The following is an 11146-nucleotide window of genomic DNA, read 5'->3' on the forward strand; positions in this document are numbered from 1 at the left end:
CAAAAAGCGCCTATACATATTCATGATCTTTCCGTGGAAAGGCGGTCTTACTACAATGAGTTCATTTCCATTGTCTCTGCCTTTAACTCCTCTCAGCTGCGCACGCACAGTGCCTCTTGGTGGTCGTGGGCCGGGGTCTTAGGGATGAAGGCCCTATGTCTTCCTCACTGTGCACTTTTCACCTTCACCACAAAACTTACTCAGACCAGTTCCTAATTAGCAGAGAATCCTCCGTGTTCATTCCATTCTGATTTACTACCTCCTTATCTTGTGATTGGTTACAAAAATGCAAGCAGAGTGAAGGGTCATCTTGACCCTTCTTTATGCTAGTTCTTGTTAAAACATCTTACTTAAGGGTTAAGATTACTAGATATGTGGCTTAAGCTAGTTAATGGTCCTGCCATTTCCCTTAAGTGTTAGTTCTCTCTATCACTTGCAATCCCTTTTCTATCTTGATGGCTTGTTCTTTTTCCCCTAAGTGTTTGAGAAGGGTAAATTCTGCAAGGTGAAGTTGTTCTGTAAAAAAAGAAATGTAGGCCTTTAGCAGAGAGAGAGAGAAAGAGAGCCAAAATTATGGGGTTTGGCCTTTAGCTCATGCTATGTAATTCAGCATTCAAAGGATTTTGGTTTTGAAGACTTAGTGCATATTGAAAGTTTCTTCTTTTTTTTTTTTTTTTCCCCAGGAAACAAAACAGAAATCCTAAATTAAATGTCATGTTTGTCCCAGAGCTTGGAATTAACAGGAACTGCTGTGAACAACTGTTTTTCCAGATGTATTTCACTCTGAACCATCAGGCTCTGGTTTAGAGTCTGATGTATTCACCAACACGGAAACACAGGGCTCACCTACCTTCTGTATAGTGATGACATAAATTGGCGCAGTTGCCAATTCAAATACTACTAATAGCAGGGACCATAGTAGCCAGAGACAGGGAAGAGAGAAACTCATTTAGTTCACCCACCAGTGAAGAGTGATAAAAGGTGGGTAAGTAAGGCAATTTATGTGGGCCCAGGTGCAGAGAGGTTGGAGGACAAGCAGCTGGCAAGTGATAGCTGTGACCACAGCAGTGCTTGCTGGAGTGACTCATTAATCGAGGAGGGGAAGGCGTTGAAGAGCAGAATTGTATGTATACTGACAACATTTCCACCGGTGTTAAATTCCTTAATCTGAGCTTTTGAGTTTCAGTTTGTGACTGACGTGAAGTTAAGCCTCTCTCTGGAAGGGTTAATTAGCCTGTATGTCATAGAAGTAACCCTGGAATGTGCAGTGATGCCAGTCGATTGCAAGGAATCCTCTTTTTTTAAACTCATATTTCAGCTGTTAGTAGTAGAAAGAAACGACCTCGTGTAACTGTAGGGGTAATACCAGTGCTATCTATAATCACGCCAGCCCTGTGTGCAGGAAATGCAGAGGCTGGCTTTGGTCTCAGCAGGCATCGTGGCCTGTGGGTGACACCTGGTGGCAGGTTCATTGCCTGCCTGTACTCCTGCACTTGACGAAACCGTGCGTGGATGCAGGCACAAGCGCTGGAGCCTGGCTCTGGAGGCCGGGGAGCAAGTGCCTGCTTTATCCCTTTTCTTGCTGGCCGCGGAACGACATTGCCAGTGGCTCCCTTGCCTTGATCAAAAGGAGGGCTTGAAGGCAATCCATCAGCCCTTGATAAGGATCTGAAGGATGTTCTAAAGATTTCAGCCCATAGTCAAGCTGTGATATTCAGGAAACCTGTTGTGCTAGGGTTGTAGAGGGAAACATTATGGTGATAAGGCAACTTCCTGGCAATAAATTTACAGCTGACTTGTTAACAAATGCATTTCTTTTGGCATTTGCTTCCTTTTTTTCTTTTCTTTTCTTTTTTTTTCTTTTTTTTCTTTTTTTTCTTTTTTTCCAGAATGCCTGGCTCAGGCTGGGATCCTGAAGGCAGCACAGTTGCTGTTTCTCAATATTGCTTATAACTGCAAATCTTAATCACCTCTCAGGTGAAAGGAGAAGAGGATCACTCTCATTCAGAGGTAGTCTGTAGCCCTCTGCATCGTGCTGTGTTCAAAGTGTGCCTTTTTTTTTTTCAGGTTCCCCAGTCCTTATTGAAAATGCCAAGGAAACAGCCAAATTATATATTAGAGATTATGTTTGAGCAGAGAAGCTAGACATGTCCAGACCATCACATTTTGCATAGAGTAGAATGAGAAGTAAGAAACTTCCTATCTTGCTTTGTGTGGTGGGTTGACCCTGGCTGGAGGCCAGGTGCCCACCAAAGTTGCTCTGTCACCCCCCTTCTCAGTTGGACAAGGGGGAGAAAACATAACAAGAGGCTTGTGGGTTGAGGTAAGGACACAGAGACATCACTCACCAATTACTGTCACAGGCAAAACAGACTTGACTTGGGGAAATTAATTTAATTTATTACCAATCAAATCTTAAATAAATAAAACCAAATCTTAAAAACACTTACACCCACCCCTCCCTTCTTCCCAGGTTTAACTTCACTCCTGATTTCTCTCCTTCCTCCCCCCGCAGCAGCACAGGGGGACGGGGAATGGGGGTTACAGTCAGTTCATCACACGTTGTTTCTGCTGCTCCTTCCTCCTCAGGGGGAGGACTCCTCACACTCTTCCCCTGCTCCAGCATGGGGTTCTTCCCGTGGGACACAGTCCTCCATGAATTTCTCCAATGTGAGTCCTTCCCACAGGCCGCAGTTCTTCATGAACTGCTCCCGCATGGGTTTCTCCCATGGCTTGCAGGCCTTCAGGAGCAGACTGCTCCAGCGTGGGTCCCCCACAGGGTCACAAGTCCTGCCAGCAAACCTGCTCCAGCCTGAACTCTTCTCTCCACAGGGCCACAGGTCCTGCCAAGAGCCTGCTCCATAGGATCACAGCCTCCTTTGGGTGCATCCACCTGCTCTGGCTTGGGGTCTTCCATGGACTGTAGGTGGAATCTCTGCTCCACCATCAACCTCGATGGGCTGCAGAGGGACAGCCTGCCTCACCGTGGTCTTCTCCAGGAGCTGCAGGGGAATATCTGCTCCTGCACCTGGAGAACCTCCTCCTCCTCCCTCTTCACTGACCTTGGTGTCTGCAGGGTTGTTCCTCTCACATACTCTCACTCCTCTCTCTGGCTACAGTTGCTCCTAGTGTGGGTTTGTTTTGTTTTGTTCCCCTTAACTGTTATCCCAGAGGTGCTACCCCCATTGCTGATGGGCTTGGCCTTGGCCAGTGGTGAGTCCTTCTTAGAGCCGGCTGGCATTGGCTCTATCGGACGCAGGGGAAGCTTCTAGCAGCTTCTTACAGAAGCCACCCTAGTAGCCCCCCCACTACCAAAACCTTGCCACACAAACCCAATACACTTTGATAAACTTATAGAGAGACCAAAAATATAAAATATATTGGGTTTGTTGCCAGCAGTAATTGCCCTTGCAAGGGCTTTTGAGAGACGTGGAACAGAACAAAGCAGAGGTTTTTGTGATAGTCTTGTTTGTGCGGAGAGGCAATGGTTCAAGCTGTACTGGCTTCAGTTGTAAAATTGCATCCAGAAAGCCACTAACAGTCATTAGCTGTTAAAGCAGCTGTAGTTGTTTTTCATATAGGTAGTTGCACAGCTTGCCAGGCAGGTTTATGCAGTTAGAAAGGAGAGGGGGAACGGCCTGCAGCCTGAGCGATCCTCCTCTCTGCTCTTTGGCCTGGTTGGCCCCTGCTCTGGCAGAGGCAGGCATCTGCTGGAGGGAGCAAAGGACGTGTAATTCGTGCACACCCGCCTCTTCTCTGCACTTTGAGAGCATGCTTGCAAGGGGAATAACATCGTGGTGGTACGTGGTGCCATAAATCACTCATTTTAAAACCAGTAAAAGCCAAAGCTTCTTATCTAGGTGAGGTTGTGGTGCCTTGCCAGCATTTTCCCACGTGAGACTACTGAGAGAAAGGAAACGGCGATTTTTAATAACTTAACTGTGATTTAACAAAACGAGAGAGAAGCTCATCTTCTGTCTCAGAGCTTTCTCCCTCCTGAACTGTTGAAGTCAGCCACAAGCTTCGTGGCTTGCATTCAAGAACCTCAAAAGAAGAAAAAGAGTAGTTACTGTCCCTAATAACGGGCAGGAGCAGCTTTCAGGCAAGGAATGAGTGAGTGGGCTAGGGCTCCTCTACCAGGGGAGCTGGCAGCAAGGAATAGTAACTCCCCGCTTCCTCCGCTGTAAGAATTGGGGAACTGAGTAAAACTTGCAGGTGGCAGGTAGAAAACAACGAGGAGATGCTTCTCTCCACTTAGTTAAACTGTCAGGGAAGAGTTTTCAATCTTTATATTTTTCCTTTCCATTTATCTTCTACACTTTTGCCACTCATTTTCTTTGCCTCTCATATCTAGTCAGATCACAGTATCTCAGCTCTCTGGACTGGGATTTTCAGTCTTCAGCTGTATTGTGACTTGTTTGAGGAGACCTAGGTACTCTACATCCTTTCAACTACATAAACAAATGGAGGTGGAGGGGGAAGCAGCTCCTGTGGTAAAAATAATAATAGATAATTGGCCTGTTTATGACAGCTGTGATTTGCATGTTGGCATTTCCAGCATCTTCCTCTCTCTCCCGTTACTTCTCAAAGATAATGGGCTGTGACCAGATCTTCTCTTGTCATATGCAAAGCTTTAATCTCCTGTGAAGAAGCATGTCCTGTGGCCAGTGCAGATCCCATCACGACATGAATCTGCTCTTTGTATCACAACTGAGGCACCAGGAATTCCCTTCGGTGAAATGCCAGTGAAATTAAGGAGCAGTGAACGTACAGGTGTTGGTGAAATTTATCTTGGCCTGCATTGGAAACCTATAGAAAATTATCGCAAATGTCTATTGAAGCAGCCTGGCTAACTCCAAGTGTGCTATTTGAACAGCCATACTATAATTCCAAAATACCAAACAAAGCTCTTGGTTTTTCCTCTTAGCAAATTGCAGAAGCTCACAAGCATATGGAAAAACATGTTTTTACATTCCGTCTTGACAGCTGTCGCAGCCCATTGGTACCAAAAAGACTATTTGAGATCCCTCTCAATTGTCACTGGATCATCTAGGTAACGTGAGTGAGTGTCGCACTTAGATTTCTGCCGTGTCTAGCTGGTTTTGTCCTAGAGTGAACCATCTACTGTGTTCTGAGAGTTTCCACCATAAGAAGCACTTCAGTGCAAGTCAAGAGGCTGTTTTTGAAGAAAATTTCATGTTTGCTGCCACACACACACAATCCATGTGTTTTGATTCACATTAAGGTGCACCCTTGAAGCATGCACTCTGTGTTCCCTGCGGACAAAACAAAGCTAGAGAGATCCTCCCGCCCTGCACCTAAGGTACCCTGCTCACTGTGAGGCAGTCGGTCCACAGGACCAGCCTGGAGCTGGCTGGCAATAACCCCCCCCAACACATGTATAGTTTGTGTGCTGGCAGCATCTCAGCAACAGCTGTTTCATGCTCCTGTTGCACAGCGCTGTTTGCTAATGTAAACACAGCTTAAGGGTGTTGAAAATGGTATTATAGCCTCCTTAGGACTAAATTAAATCAGTTTTCATCAAAATACATTTTTAAAATGTGTGTATATATGTACATATGTATTTTTAACAAATCTTTCTCTCACTTTCTAGCATTTCCCTTACTAGAATTACATTTCAAATGGATCAATTGTCCGTTCCTCTTTATACAGCAATAAGCATATGACATCATGTCGGTACCTGCTCATCTATTCCTTTTTCTCAGTTCATTAATATTATTTATTGTATGGCTGGATTTTGAGTATTAACGAATTCTTCTCAAAGTTTGTGGTTTTTTTTAAATAAATTCATCTTTTAAATATCTCTTCAGTAATTATGGGTTTAGATATATTTGCACAGTGCCCTAACTCTAACAAGATTAGTGGCGAGAAAATCCCATTCTGAAGATTAACGTGATGTATTGAGTTGAAACTTTAGGATTTTGTTCTGATGTTTTCATTACGGTTTATTACAGAAGAACACTTTGTCTTCAGTTACTTGCTAGCTGACATGCATCTGAAATGCTCAGATGAACAGCCACTTTTTTCTGAGATGAGAAACCTCAGCTTATGAGACGCAAACACTTTAAACGCTGCTATTAGAAGTAGTTGTTATGACACTAAAAGGATCTCAATATTTTCAATTTACAATTAAATTTTCAATTTCCTCTGTGGCATGCATTATCGCATCTGGAACAGACTGACAGTGACCAAACTATGAGCTCTCTGTACTGACCTGTTGCAAAGGGAGATAGTGGTGTACGCATCCTTGTCAGCTACAGTTTTGGCAAAACCTGCAAAATGTATGCACCCTTTACGCCTCAGCTTGACGGGTTCTAAGGACTGAATTTACCTCTTGCACCTTAGCCACTGACTACTAAGGTAAGGTAAAGGAATGTCAAGTTGAAATACTTCACTGACCTGCCTTGTTGATGCCTGACGTTGTTGTTTAGTACTTTGTGTGTGCTAGACTTACACCTCTGTAAAAGGTTTGTCTATAATAGGATAAAATAAACTGGAATCCTTCTAAGGTAAGGGCAAATTTAATTTGGGATTATGTGCCATGGGCAAAACTGTCATGGCTTGAGGGATTTTTACATGACTGAATAAACTGTCGATTAACACAAAGTTTTAATTGCTGATTTGAGGGTTGAGAAGAAAGAAAACAAACAAGAAACCCCGTTCCTCTACCTTCCCCAAAGTCAACTTCAGCCAAACACCTTCCTGGTCTCCCCTTCCCTTGCTTTTGCCGTGTGTTACCCTCAGCCCCTCAGAGGTGTCCCTGCCCTGGCGGGGGTGGCCAGCGAGCCAGGGTCCCTCAGGGATGTCTCTACTCCCGTGTGGGCTGGCTGCAGTCCCTCAGGGTCGCCCCTGCCCCAGCCAGGGTGGCCCAGCTGTGCCCCCCTTTGGCACGGAGCACCTCCTTCCAAACGCGTCTCCAGCTGCATCCTCAACATCTCCCTCCACGGGTCTCCTGCATCTTCCAGGATGTTGCCAGCCCCTCGCAGCTGCCGCTCTCTGAACTGTGTCTGTGCTGGGGTGCCGTGGGTTCCCTTGGCTGCCTGCGGGCACGTTAAAACCCACGTTGGTGCTGCTGAGCCTGCGACAGAAACGGATAGATACCTAACTGAGTGCTACCATGGGGCATACGACTTTGCAGCTACTATAATATTCATAGAAGTCTCTTTCCAGCTGTCTTCAACAACTGCTTTCCTCAGAGATAAAGGGAAAAGACTCTGCCAGGGGCAGGAGAATAATATGCAATTTACTGGGATGTCAGTGAAGGGTTAATAGTGAGGACAGGGGCTTTTGGAGGAACAGAAGGGCAAATTCTTCCCCAGGTGAGCTGAATTTCAGTGCTAGTTGATTTTCCATATTATTGACCCAAACTGGGACTTTCTTATGAATCTGTCAGGTTTTATAGTCGGAGCCCAGCACGCCTGGCTTGTGAGCTCGCTGAGCGCTGCAGCACAAGTGAGAAGAAAGTGACCGAGAAGACAGCACTTGCTTCGGCCCAGCGTGCTGCCTGTTTACAGCTGGCTGGTAAACCAGAACCTGTACGCATAAGTGGTATCACTGGTATACCAAGCGGTGACAATAAAACAATTAGATCATAAAAATATTCTGTTAAAGCATTCTAATTAAAACACCATTAGAGGTTTTTGCAACAGGGAAAAACAGTTCTGCACTGGGAGCGTGAACACCGTGTTTGCCCTAATGCTTTTACATACATAACAGAGGGCTTTGATTCAAGCCTAAATAAAGTCGGATGCTTGCAAGCTGTAGCTGACATACTTTGGCAGCCAGCTGATACTGCTAAGTGTGATGTATATATGTATTTTTTTTAAATCCTGTCATGGAAAATATCTGGCTGTGGGCTCTGAGTAATCAAAGGCTCCACAGGGAGAAACTGGTTTGTAGATGACTCTTTTCCGTGGTCCCGTGACACGAGAGACGGCTCTGCAGCTCCTTTGAAAAGACCACCGACCTTATCCTCCAACAGCCCTGGGCGGAGGTAAGAGTGTCTGGTTATGCTGAAACGTGTTTCTTGGGTGCGTGGCTCCACATGTAGAACGCTGCTAAGCAAAAGCATCCTGCAGCTTGCTCGTAATGTGCTGGTTCCTTCTGCGCAAAGAAATAAGCTGTGTTTTCTCATGTCCTGGAAGGCAGAAGCATTCTGTACATTTAGAAGTTATTAATTAATAACTATGCCATGTTGCAAGTGCGTGGAGGTGGCGCAGTTACCTAGGCAGTGTTTTGGGACAGCTGCGTGGGTCTAATTCACTTGTATGCGGAGTGCCCTACATCTGGGCTTTGTATCAGAAAGCACGTGTGATATCCCACGGTGTGCTTCCCTTGGCCTCATGCACCCTGTGGAAGACCAGAGAGAATTAGAGGCCTTGTGTTTTCCTATCTGCTTACAGTAGCTAAAGCATTAAAAAAATTAATAAAAAAAAATTTAAAAATTAGGCTTTAAAGAAAATTATTTTAACTTCCATTATCTTCCAGTTCTTACCCCTTTAACTTGTGTACTGGATACATTTCCGGGTTGTTTCCCTTACTATGTTTTCCTTTTTTTTTTTTTTTCCTATCCTCAACACAAGAGAAGGATTTAGCTACAAAAGGAGGACAAATTAACCCTTTCACCTCAAAATTTTGAGTTCTTTGCTTCACTTCCAGATTCCTTCCACTCCCAGTGTAGCTAGTAATACACTCCACGTTGACAAATCCCTAATGTTTTCAGTGTGCGAAAGGGAAATGGTAGTCCTTGGAAGGTTGCTCCCCTTTTCCCAGTCCCAGTGGTTGTTTAAAGAAAGTTTCTGCTTCTCTGAGTTAATTTTCTGTTCCCTCAAGAGGGAAGATGGCTCTGCTCTTCCTCCCACCGTGCACGGGGTGCTTAGCACAGCACCATTAACACGGAGAGTCCTCTGTTACACTATGGACTGTAGTTTGTTCCAGTAAGAAAATGGCTCACATCTGTCCTGGATTCATCTGAAAAAAAATTCCATCACCTAAAGGGCATATTCTTTTGTGCAGGAGGCAGCGGTTGCTCGAGTCACCTGCCACACTTGAAATCTTCAATGTCTATTTTTAACCTAGCAAATCCTAACTAGGTTAGGTAGACTTGCCAGGTACGAAAGTGAGTACTACATGTACTACTGTCTGTGGAGATACGCTTTTTGTAGTATTACAGTTTTTGAACAGAAGTAAAATTGGGCCAGAAAAGTACAGCTTCAGATCCCAGGCCAAAAGTGAAGGGCTGCTAGTTTGGATTTCTATTTGTAACTACTTTTTTTGTGGCATAGTTTGATCTCTGTAGGTGGAAGTTATCAGATGAACTTTGTGCTCCTGAATATATGGTATTTAGTATTTCTTAATTTCAAATTCTCGTTTTCTTTGGATTCATTCTCTTCTTTGGATGTGGCCTGCTCTCTGGTTTTCTTATTGACTCGCATATTGCCCACTGTCCTAACTCCTTATTCCATAGAGCTTTGGTGCTCTGTGGAATACTTCAGCTGCTGAGTGCACACCAGGCAGTGTCCTCCAGGAGCAGTGCCAGACTAAATATTGCAATCTCATTAGAGTTTTTGGGGTTTTGTTCTTTTTTCTTTTTTTTTTTTTTTCCTCCTCCTTTCCATTTTAAATCCAGAGATGTATCTCGAAACCTGAGGTGAGCAGAAGGAAGGAAGTGGTCTCTTGCAGTAGTGCTGGTGATTGCTGTCTTAAGTCAAATATTATGACTGAATGCATTTGTTCTCATATTTAATGTACAGACAGAAGTGACCCTTTTTCTTCTCACCCGAAATAACATTTTGCATTGATCAAGTCACTCTCTTTTTCTAATTTCGTGCTATCCCTGAAGAGTGATTCACACAACTCCTTGCCTGACCCTTTTCTCGTGGTTGGTGATATGTGTCTAATAGCACTGTTACCTCTGTGTTTCCTTGACAGGTGGGTTTCAGAGCAAACAAAACCTTCCGTTCCCGTCCTTCAGCAGCACGTGAGTTAGGTTTGTCTTCCGTGTGCACCCAGGGCAGGAAACACTCTCACAGCATTCAGAATGATTCTGCAAGATCTTTCTCAGGAGGGTGAAGCTGCTTTGTGGAGGACGTCTGTTGATCTGAAGAACACCGGTTTGAATGCTGCTGTGAACCTGACTTTATGTGACCTGGGCAGTACAGAGAAGTTCATATGCCTGTATTTGTAATATTCACCTAACCCTATTACTGTGCGTGCAGATAATGCCTTAATGCAGGGAGGCATGATCAGCATGAACTAGGTGGCTTTCCTGCAAGTCCCTGATGTGTGTGTAGGAGAGAACTGCTAATGGCTGCCCCAAAACTATCAAGAGGCTTTGACATGCAAACAGTATGCTAATGCTGTCAATAGCTGTTGGAGGGAGTCCTTCTTCCCCAGCTGCTGTAGGAGGAGAAGGCACCTAAGAGCAACCCATGTGTGCTTTCCGGGAGTACAAAGGAAACCAAGGCTTTGCCTGGAGGCAGGCTGCTTGGTCAAGGTGGTGATCGCCCCAAATGTGTTGAAGGAAACAAAGTGGCAGCATAATTGTCAGGGGACCTCGAACCTCCGCGGGCCTGGGGGTGAGGGGATGGTCCCCACTGCTCTGAGCTCTGGGGAACAGCAGGGGCCAGGGAGGTTTGTCCATTTGCGACATGCGCCTGAGGAGACAATGCACTAATATAAAAATATAATATAAAAAAACTTGAGTAAGCTCTAGGGACCTTGAGTTTGTGAAGCCAAGGAAAAGAATATTTTCTAGCACTTCCTTCCATGTGGGTTTTTTTCATACTTTCTAATCAGTACATGAGCCAAGATTTGGAATCCATAGCAACAGGTTAGGGGGGTAGAGTTTTTTCTTCTTATTATTTTTTTTTCCTTTTTTTAGGCTTTGTTTCATATCAGGACTTTGAACACTGCAGAGACACAACTCAAACCTGGCAAAGTTGTGCTGATGCCTTTGGCTGGTTCTGTTAGCTCCAGCTGGAGGGTGGGAAAGGGTTGAACTGTTTTCTGAGGAAACAGATTTTTTCAGACAAAGTCCTGTAGGAAGAGCTGTGAGTTAGGAGTGCTGAGCTAAAACAGGACTGCTGAGCTAAAATGTTTTGTTCTATTTCAATTGGCAAAGTCC

The 11146-nt window shown here is 44.7% G+C and overlaps 1 long non-coding RNA gene across 2 annotated transcripts; it reads left to right on the forward strand.

Annotated features, from left to right (window-relative positions):
- Nucleotides 1-2764: 2764 nt before the first annotated feature.
- On the forward strand, nucleotides 2765-6627 carry LOC142604046 (uncharacterized). Of its 2 annotated transcripts, XR_012837947.1 has the most exons (3): nucleotides 2765-4773; nucleotides 4987-5062; nucleotides 6199-6627. It is a non-coding gene; the product is annotated as an uncharacterized LOC142604046 (long non-coding RNA). The 2 variants fall into 2 exon arrangements; XR_012837945.1 differs by having other exon boundaries at nucleotides 2765-5062.
- Nucleotides 6628-11146: the final 4519 nt, after the last annotated feature.

Source organism: Balearica regulorum, chromosome 1 (genome assembly GCF_011004875.1).
Source record: "Balearica regulorum gibbericeps isolate bBalReg1 chromosome 1, bBalReg1.pri, whole genome shotgun sequence".
NCBI lineage: Eukaryota > Metazoa > Chordata > Aves > Gruiformes > Gruidae > Balearica > Balearica regulorum.